We start from the raw sequence: 11,687 nt of genomic DNA on the forward strand, positions 1-11,687 counted from the left end.
CGCTGGTGTACAATACCAGCCCAGCAGGGACACCTGGGCCCGAACACACGCCCCCCCATCACAGTGGAGGCACAGAAAATCTGTGAGCACCAGCCCGCGCCCAGACACTTGAAGCTTCTGGGGTCCACGCATACCGCCCCCCACAGCAGACTCGTGAGAGGGCACAAACACCTTCCAACAACTCAGGGCAGCATGCCCCCAAAGGAAACACTGTAGTGCACACGCATGTGCTCCCTGGAGGGCCAGTGTAGTCCAGCATGCTAGCCCTCCAGCAGGAGGATCTCTTGCCCAAACCCCCACAGGAGCGCACAAGCAGGCAAACTGCAACACCCCCCTCTGATAGGCACACTCCGCACAGGTGGGCAGGGCCCCACAGTGGCAATGCCCGCTCTGATAGGCGCACTCCCCACAGGTGGGCACACCACTCCTCAACAACAACACCTGCTCCGACAGGAGCAATCCACACAGGTGGGCAAGCCGCCTCTCAGTGGAAATTCTCAATCTGAGTGGTGAGCTCTTTTTACCAAGGCACCTAGTGGGAAAAGAATCAAAGAAGAGAAAAGTCTCCACACCACGCTGAACCAGCGACCTGCAAACCCCCATCAGGGACACACTAGGGGTAGCACAACACAGCAGCAGGGCACAGTCATGCAGAGAAAGACACAGAACCTACCCACCCCCAAGTGCAGTGAGGGTGACCACCTCAGCAACAACCGAGATGGTCACGCTCACCCATTGGGCAGTAAGGTTCAACAGCCAAACTCAAACCCAGAGCCAGGACACAAACAAGTCTTCACTGAAGGACCAGCGGGAACCAGCACAAAGCCAAGCCAAGGTCATCACCTACAGATCTCCAGATGTGCAAACCACAAAGAAATATTACAAACTTTATGAAAGGTCAAGCCAACTCGCCAGCTCAAAAAGCAGTACGACTGAAGAGGAGATGTAGAACAAAAAAACAACTGAGGCTGAGACAGCAGAATGATGGAAAGCCTCAGGAATGAATTCAGAAAACAACTCCAGGAGTTTAGAATGGAAGTCTCGAAGGACATTCAGGAACTCAAGAAAGAAATGGAAGCAAAAATGGATACAGTGCACTCCTCCATTAAAGAAGACCTTAACATCCTGAGAAGCAAAATGTAAGGAAAAATAGATTTAAAATACAACACTTTAAAGGAAGAAATCTCCACGATGAAAGCTGCTCTTGCAACCATAAATAGCTCGCTGACATCCATAAATTCCACACTCGAAGCCACATCACAAAGAATTGATCATATCAAATCCCAAATCTCTCTTTTGGATGACGATGCAACTGATAAGGACCAGAAAATTACCATACTCCAAGAAATGGTTAAACTCCAGGGCAGACTAATCCAGGAGCTAGTGGACAAAGACAAGAGATATAACCTGCGCATAATTGGAATAGAAGAAGGAGCCGAATACCAGAGCAGAGGGCTACAACAATCTCACAAGGGACCTCACCCAAGTAACCGAAGCCTATAGGACGCCTGGCAGACCAGACCCTAGAAAATCCTCACCCAGGCACATAATAATCAAGACCTCAGATCTCAAGAATAAAGAGCAAATTTTGAATGCAGCCAAAACAAAGAAAGAGCTATATTACAATGGAAAAAAGATCAGAATCACAGCAGACCTCTCCACACAAACCTACTATGCATGAAGAGCATGGAAGTACACAATCCAAGTCCTCCAGGCCAACAATTGCCAACCCAGAATTAGATATCCAGCAAAACTAGAATTCACCTTTGAGAGAAAAACCAGATCTATCCATAGCAAAGAGGATCTAAAGGAGTATGTGAATAAAAAACAAGCCTTACAGCGAATTCTAAGAGTGGAACCCCACCCAACAGAAAACGTACAAGACCCCCAGACAGAAACAGAAAGAAACTACAATAGCCAGTGCCCAACAGAAAGAGCAGAAGACAAGAAAAGACAAGACATGGAAAGGAGACAAGAAAAGACAAGACAAGAAAAAAAGGAGAGGAAAAACAGCCTCACAGGAAAATGGAAGGGAAAAAAAAAAATTCTTATCCTTGATCTCTTTGAATATAAATGGTATAAACTCTCCGATAAAGAGGAGCAGACTGATAGAGTGGATCCACAAACAAAAAGTTGCCATCTGTTGTCTTCAAGAGACCCATCTTACAGCAAGGGACAAAAACAGGCTCCCAATGAAAGGATGGAGCAAGATCTTCCAAGCAAACGCACCTACCAAAACGGCAGGAGTAGCCATCCTGATTTCAGACAAGCTGGACTTCTCATTAATATAAACTTAAAAAGACAAAGAAGGGCACTACATTTTAATACAAGTAAAAATCCAGAATCAAGACATCACGGTGATAAAATTATACTCACCGAACAAAAGAGGCCCTACATATGTCAAGCAAATTCTCACAGAACTATAGAACAAGATAGACCCAAACACAATCATGGTAGAAGCCTTTAATACTCTACTCTCTCCAAAAGATAGATCCAAAACCCAGAGGATTAGCAAAGGAGCTGAGGACCTAAGTAACACCATATCCCAAATGGATCTGATAGATCTGTACACAGTCTTTCACCCTACAGAGACCCAATATACATTCTTCTCAGCAGCCCATGGAACATACTCCAAAATAGATCATGTCATAGCCCACACAAAGAACCTCAGCAAATACAAAAGTTTCGACGTCATCCCATGTATTATATCTGACCACAGTGGAATCAAGGTAACTCTCAATAACAAAGGATCCCACAGAGTCTATACAAATACTTGGAGACTAAACCCCTCACTGTTATATAACACTTGGGTCACAGACCAAATTAAGCATGAAATTAATGAATTCATAAGCCACAACGACAATAAAAATACATCACAAATAAACCTATGGGATACAGCTAAGGCAGTACTGAGGGGCAAGATCATCGCCCTCAGCACTCACATTAAAAGAATGGAAACAGAGCAGGTGAATAACCTCACGATGAAACTAAATCAACTGGAGAAAAAAGAAATAATTAAATCTAAAGTGACTAGGAGGAGAGAGATCACAAAGATTAAAGAAGAGATAAATCTGATTGAAAAATAGACCATTCAACAAATAAAACTAAAAGCTGGTTCTTTGAGAAAATAAATAAAATTGACAGACCCTTAGCAAGACTTACAAAAAAAAAAAAAAAAAAAAAAGAAGAAGAGAAGGGACTCATATGCGTAAAATCAGGGACTCCACTGGAAAAATTACAACAAATACACATGGTATTCAAACAATCATAAGGAGCTATTTCCAGAACCTCTACTTACTAAAAAAACAATAATTTTATGGAAATGGATCAATTCTTAGAGAAGTATAAACTGCTCAAACTGAATCAAGAAGAAATAAATCAACCAAATAAACCAATAACTTACAGCGAGATACAGGGGGTAATCAAGAGCCTCCCAACAAAGAAAAGCCAAGGCCCAGATGAATTCACCAATGAATTTTATAAAACCTTTAGTGAGGAGCTAATACCAATACTCCTCAAACTCTTCCGTGAAATAGAAACAGAGGGAGAAATCCCAAACTCATTCTATGAAGCTAATATACTCATCCCCAAACCAGGCAAAGACCCAACAAAAAAATGAGAACTTACAGACCAATATCACTAATGAACACAGACACAAAGATCTTCAATAAATTATTAGCTAACAGAATCCAGAAACTGATCAAGAAAATTATACATCATGACCAAGTAGGCTTCATCCCACAGACACAATGATGGTTCAACATCCGTAAATCTATTAATGTAATTCTCCACATTAACAGAACTAAAATCATGAATCACATTGTCCTCTCAGTCGATGCCCAAAATGCCTTTGACAAAATACAACATCCATACTTCTTAAAAGCTCTGTAGAGAACAGGAATAGATGGAACATTCCTCAAAACAATAAAAGCCATATACAACAGACCAACTGCTAATATTGTATTAAATGGAGAGAAACTAAAATCATTCCCCCTAAACTCAGGAACAAGACAAGGATGCCTATACTCCCCACTTCTTTTCAACATAGTGCTGGAATCCCTAGCTGTAGCAATAAGGCAGGAGGAGGACATCAAAGGGATCCACATCGGCAAAGAAGAAATCAAACTACCCTATTCGCAGATGACATGATCTTATATCTGAAGTACCCAAAAGACTCAGTCCCCAAACTCCTATACCTAATAAACCATTTTGTCAAAGTAGCAGGATACAAAATCAAACCACAAAAGTCAGCAGCTTTTCTGTACATCAGCAAAGTACAAGCAGAAAAGGAAATTATGGAAAAAAAAAACATTTACAATAGCCAAAAAAAGAATAAATTACCTAGGGATCAACCTAGCTAAAGACGTGAAGGACCTATTTAATGAGGACTATAAACATCTAAAAAGGGAAATCAAAGAAGACAAAAGGAGATGGAAAGACCTCCCATGCTCATGGGTAGGCAGAAGCAATATAGTGAAAATGGCCATATTGCCCAAATTGTTATACAAATTCAATGCAATCCCCATCAAGATCCCAGCTACATTCTTCACTGAAATAGAGAAAGCATCCCGTAAATTCGTATGGAACAGCAGAAGACCTAGAATAGCCAAAGCAATTCTAGGCAAAAAAAGCAGTGCAGGAGGTATCACAATACCAGACTTCAAGCTCTATTACAGAGCCATCATAACAAAAACAGCCTGGTATTGGTATAAAAACTGACCTGAAGACCAATGGAATAGAATTGAATACCCAGAAATAAAACTGCACTCTTACAGTCGGCTGATATTCGATGAAGGAGCTAAAGACATACAATGGAGAAAACATAGCCTCTTCGACTACTGGTGCTGGAAAAACTGGGCAGCCATATGCAGAAAACTCAAAGTAGACCCTAGCCTATCACCATACACCAAGTTCAACTCAAAATGGATCAAGGACCTCAACATCAGACCTGAATCCTTGAAACTACTGAAGGACAGAGTAGGAAAGACGATAGAATTTATAGGCACAGGAAGGAACTTCCTGAATACAGTCCCAGGGGCACAACAGATAGGGGAGAGACTCAACAAATGGGACTACTACAAAATAAAAAGTTTCTGCACAGCTAAAGACATAACCACCAAGCTAGAAAGACAGCAACCATATGGGAAAGGATCTTTACCAGCACAACAACAGACAAAGGCCTAATATCTGTCATCTACAGAGAACTCAAAAAACTAAGCCCCTCTAAACCCAATAAGCCAATTAGGAAATGGGCAAAGGAGCTAAATAGAGACTTCACAAGAGAAGAGATGAAAATGGCAAAGAAACATCCCTGGTAGTAAAAGAAATGCAAATAAAACAACCCTGAGATACCACCTCACTCCAGTTAGAATGGCCTATACTCTGAACTCAGGCACCAACAAATGCTGGAGGGGGGGGCAGGGAAAGAGGAACCCTTCTCCATTGTTGGTGGGAGTGCAAATCAGTACAACCACTTTGGAGAACAGTATGGAGGTTCCTCAAAAAGCTCAACATAGACATACCCTATGACCCAGACATACCACTCCTAGGCATATATCCTGAAAAACAGGCCTCAAGATATCAAAAAGTCATCTGCACTTCCATGTTTATTGCTGCACAATTCACAATAGCCAAAATATGGAAACAACCCAGATGCCCCACCACAGATGAATGGATCCAAAATATATGGTACCTATACACAATGGAATAATACATAATGATTAGAAATGGTGAAATATTGGTATTTTCAGGGAAATGGTCAGAACTTGAACAAATAATGTTGAGCAAGACAAGCCTAGAAAACAGAAAACAAAGGGACATGATCTCCTTTATATATGACTGTTAAGGTGGGGGGAAGGGGAGACAGTAGAGACCAGGTCTGTGAAAACAAAAACTTCTGTCAAATGGTATTTCCCCACAGGTCTGGGTCAGTGACCCTACATTATGTAACTAAAACCTAACAACTACTCAACATATAAAGGTCAAAAATAGACCTCTCAGTGGATCACAATAGCTCAAAAGCTATGTATGTATGTTCATATAAGACAAGGATAAGCAAACTCTATTGTGGACGTTACATTTAAAGTCCTAGGTGAATTTCCTTTGGCGTAGACCATGTGGCTTTTGTATATGTACCAAAGTACACTGTGTATTGTATAAATGTCTACCTGATCTAGGGAAGGGAAAGAAAAACAGCGTGTAAGATATCACAAGAAATGTATACACTGCCCTATTATGTAACTGTACCCCTTTTGCACAACACCGTGTCAAATTTTTTTTAATTAATTAAAAAAAAAGAAGATTATGTAGGATCAAGGAAATAGAATTGCAGCCAAGTGAAGTCTAAATAAAGGTTGCACAAATGATGCTGACATATCCACCCTTTTTAGCTTTCACATGCCTATGGGCATGTTTTATATTGCACATGACATGTTTCCCCTGATTTTCTTGTAAAACACAGTGATATTTTCCCCTTCCCCTTCCCCCTTTCCAGAATTTGAGCGAAGTCCCGTGTGTGTGACTTGTCACTTCTTAATAACACATGTTTCAACCAGAAATTTAACTTTTATGTAGACAAGGGTCTTAATGTCCGTAACTATAAACAATATGGCTTCAGACAGTGTGCTGGTATGACAAACTATAACCAGAGAATTGTTCAACGAGCTCACAGAAATAATGCAAAAGGCACCAACTGTATGAATTCTGTGCTGAAATACATCCCACTAACTCATTCTCATATTTAGATCTTGATAATGGGCTAGCATACATTATCTTTAATAGAATCCATATGATTCTTTCTTTCTTTTTTTTGAAAGTATAACAAAGTTTATTCGCGTCAAGCATCAAGATCACTAGATGACTGGGTCAGGGCCATATCCTTAGAGAGCAACCCCTCCCTGATCTCAAGGCTACTTTTAAAGCAATAGGAACCACAAATCTCAAGGCTGCTGTTGTCAACAGCTGCACTTTAACACCATTGGCTCACACAAGGGAAATTCCAGCGTGGGTTTTCCTGATCTACCTTTACAGTTACCTATTTTGGTTTTTATATCTGGGGAACTGGCCTTGGTATCAGGAACTGACAACAGGTGGTCAGGTAGTACTGCTGCAGGGGGTTAATGCAGGGGGCAGAGCAAATGGCTTAAGCAAGCCGTTTAGAGAAGCAGAATTTTGTGGTCAGGCTTTTAACAATTGCCACCATGTTTCCCATTACCGCTAAGCAAGTATGAGTGGGCTAGAACAATCCAGTACTCAATCATAAGTAAACCAATCCCAACAGTTACCATGGCATTTCTACTTCTATTATGGTTCTTTCTTTTTTTTTTTCTTATTTATTGTCAAAGTGATTTACAGAGAGGTTACAGTTTCATACATTAGGCCTTGGCTACATTTCTTGTACTGTTTGTTACCTCCTCCCTCATTCCCCCCTTCCCCTCCCCTTTTTCCTCTCCCCCCATGAGTTAAACCAACTGATTCTTTATTAAATCACTCAGCATTAAGTCTATAGGTTGGCCCGCTCAGCCTCATTTGCTGAATATGTGAATATATACGTATGGATTGCTTTTGTCTTGGGATAGATAGTCAAATGATGTGTGATCAGTGGGGCATGGATTAGCGACAAATGAAAGAATTCGATTAACTGAAGGCATTTATGAAATAATAGTCATATTACATAAACTGTGAGATGCAGTTCTTTTGTACAATTTGCATAAAGTACAGAGTGAATCAGCAAGGAGAACATGCAAAAGAATAGCATAGTTTAAAAGATGAACTATGCTTTTGAAGCAATATCATTAAAATTGCACTTTTTTTACTAGCTCACAAGTTTTATCTACAAAATGTCATGGCATATATTTTAATAACCATATACTAATCATATTCAAGAATGCAGTGCCTGCCATAAGAAAGAAACATTGAATCCATCTGTGTTATTCTAAGGCAACCAAAGGCAAATGTAATTGTATCTCAGAATTTCTAGAAACCTGTTAAAGCACAGATAGATAATGCTTGCTCCTAAAGTTCCTGATTTAATTGGTGCATCAATTTGGCGATACTAAACTATTTGGAGATACTATTCGACAAGATTCTCTTTCTTCTGTATTCCCTGATCAGATAAGATACAAGAGGAGGGAGAAGTTGCCATTGTGTGTTATGCAAAAATAAAACAAAACAAATAATAAAAAAAAAAATCCCTTCCCCATAATTTAGGTGATACTGTGGAAGCATTTGAACATATATAGTTCTGATTAGTTAGCTCACTTTAAATTAAGGAGATAATGTAAATTAGGGAGATTAATCAGGTATACTGTAGATAGCCCTTAGTAGAGCAGTGCTTAGTGGAAATACCAACAGGTAATAGCAGGTCAAAAAGCAATATTCCCATGACACAGCCCCTGAAAGCTGCTACAACAGTGGACCCATTGTGGCTATGAGAGAGTCCTGTCCTTTTACCTGGTATTGCTTACACACACACACACACACACACACACACACACACACACACACACACACACACTTTTCTAGTTGAACCATGATGGGTATAGTAATTTATGAGAAGGCCTGAGAACTTTTTCAGTAACTGGTATGCAGTTATTAGTGTATGTGATCTGAAATTAGATTTGGGAATCACCACATTACAGAATAAGTACGGAGAACAAAGTAGATAAATAACATAGGAAGCATGCTAAACAAAGCCTGAGATAAAGTTATGTGGCAATCTTTTTTTCAGTACCGAATTGACTTCCTTGTGCAGAAGGGCAGTCTCTCCAACACAAATGTTCAGATTGAATTTTGATAATACAAGTACAAACCGAGCACTTTCCATATGGCACACAATCTCATCTATGTACATATCTATAATCAATACTATAGAATGGACAACACTAAACAAGATTTTCCAAAAGTCACTGGGGAAGTGGAAGAATTTAGATTAGTATAACACAGCTCTTCTCAAGTCACATATTTTCCTCAATAAGGGGAAATAATGGTGTGCCTATGAATGTACTCACATATGTGTATGCTTATGTATTTCTCATATGCTATTAGAGAAATTTCTTTGTGAGGAACCAATTGGATTAAATTATCTAGAAATTGTTTTTCAACTCCGATGTCTGAGATATAAAGAAAACAGCTGGTTTGACTAATTCTTTCATTTTATTCTTTCTTCTCCTAGTCTCAGATGTTTCTCTTTTGATTATTTGTTTTCATAAACAGTCTTGGTTTTGTAAACATGAATACTCAGCCCCCCTGGTGACTTGGATAAGTATTAGCATTTTAATTTTGGTAATAACACAGATTGAAATTTTCCCTACCATGGGACAACTCAAGTGGAGAATGGATGTGATCAAATAATTTAGACCTCAGTTACTTAAATATATGCATTAGCATTTGTGTTTTCTGCAAAAACTTGAAATATTTTGTAGAAAGTTCTGCTGAAATTAGTCTCTTATTTGATATATATATATAAATTTAATTATATCATGTTTTTCATAAATCATCATTTCTCCACTCTGTTGGGTATCAGGTGCAGTGTAGAAGTCAGTCAGTGCATGCAATCCCAAGCAGAATGTACTAGAGGCAAGGAGATTAGGTCACACTGTAGCTATTTATTAACTCTGTTAATTGTTTGACAAATCATTATTGACTACTATTCACAGAATGACAGATGGCCAATAAGGTGTTAAATAGCATTTGCTCCACTCTTGTAATCTTTTGATAGATCTTACATTTAAAAATTGCTGTAAGTAATAAACACTCTGCCTTTTAGGGGGTGAAAATGGATTGTGTTTCAAAAAATCAAGGTATGAATAATTTTCATATGAAAATGAAGCCTAATTTAAAAGATAGTGATGGAGACCAAATTAACCTTAAATGCTCACACAATTAAGGGTTGTATTTTTTAAAAAACTTTGCAGGTTCTCTGATGATGAACATATTAGAAAACCATTCTAGTTATCAATATTTTAACAGTAGGAGAGGGGGGCTAGTGAAGAATTGAGAGTGCGTGTAATAGTCTGTGGAGTAGCTGGGATTACCGCTAATCTTTCTGGTCTCTATTAACTCTTGCCGTGCTGACTCATACTTAACTTTGAATCTTCTGATTGATATATAATTAATAATGGCTCTTGTTTAACTGTTCTTAAGATAGTTTAGCTTATTTTTAATTCCTTCATCTGTCACAATCTTTCCATCAAATATATCTATGATCCTATCAACAAACCCTATTATATCATAGGAACAATGGCTTCCAAAAGTATTGTAGTACAGAAGGGCCAGTTTTGAAATAATTGCGATGTCATAATATATCTGACAGTTCTTGGTCCCAACGATAATGTAGGCATCAACAGTGATAGCTAAGCAACAAGAATATTGGTATTGCAATATGAATGGAAACTTTTTGAGTCGGGGGTTCTTTGTTGGAAATACATTTCATTTGAAATCCAAACACTTCAGTTTGATCCACTGGCTATGTGATATCAGCTGGACCATTTATCCTCTCTGAATTTTATTTTCCCCATGTACACAACGAGCATTAATAAAAATGTCCTCTCTACAATTACATCATTATCAAAATTAATGTTAATAAGGGCCTCTTTTAAATGGTAATGCTCTGTTCAAAGGCGCCATGGTGGCCTCTTCAAACTCTCCACTAATGGAACGTGGCATCACTCCATATGATGGTCTTTTCTTCACCGGGAGGTGGGGGGTTGGAGGGGTGCTTGGGTGCTGGGGTGCTGGCCACACAACTTCTCTATGCTAGCTGGAATTCGCGCAGTGTGCTCCCTAGGGAGTCCCTTCCTCAGTAAGCTCAGGATTCCTACTCACCTGAATCTCTTCATTTTACAACCAACAGCAACAACAAAGAAGCAAGAGGGGTCTATCTGTTGTCCAGGTGTAAATGTATAATGCCAGAGCAGGCTTTGTCCTCAATGACAGCATACTTCTTCTGTAATTGGGCAAGCTTTGAAGAAAGTTATTTGAGCTTGCTATGCCTTTTTCCGAGCTACTTATTTTGTTTGCTGTATTCTTATACACTTGATGCTGCTGCATGTGCTTTTGACTTCATTATACTTCTACAATGGCAGTATCTCATCAGGATGCTGTTCCAATGGGTTTAGTAGCCAGGAGGATTTATTCTAGTCACTTCTGTACATGCATTCAAAGTTTAGTACAGGTTCTAGACTTCGCTAGAAATGGTCCTCTAAAAAGTGAACTAGCTGTGCAAAAGTGGAACTTGCTAGTCCATAAACTGGAAGGTAACTACTGATAAATAATTTTATTTTAATACTACCATGATACCATTTTACATTTGCTATGTCTAACTATATAAGTTGACATACAACAAACCCTGCGTTACCACTGAGCATCTGTAAATATGAATACAATTTAGAGTTCTAATGAATGTTATTTCCTGTTGTCTCAAGAAATATTTTCCAATTAAATGAGCTTTCAGTAGATATTTACTCTGTTTTCTACTATGACAAATAATTCAAGACAAGATGGCTTTTTGCTCAAATTAAGCAATGTAACATGGTGGTAACCGAATGCTGAGTATCTATAGATTTAATCAATAACAAGAGATTTGGTCTCTCTGTCTTTATTTATAAATATTTAAGCATGAGCCAAATTCCTTAGTTTAAAAAATCATTGTAAATATAAAGTCACATGTTTTTCTATAGCATTTATCT

Source organism: Perognathus longimembris, chromosome 10 (assembly GCF_023159225.1).
Source record: "Perognathus longimembris pacificus isolate PPM17 chromosome 10, ASM2315922v1, whole genome shotgun sequence".
Classification (NCBI taxonomy): Eukaryota; Metazoa; Chordata; class Mammalia; order Rodentia; family Heteromyidae; genus Perognathus; species Perognathus longimembris.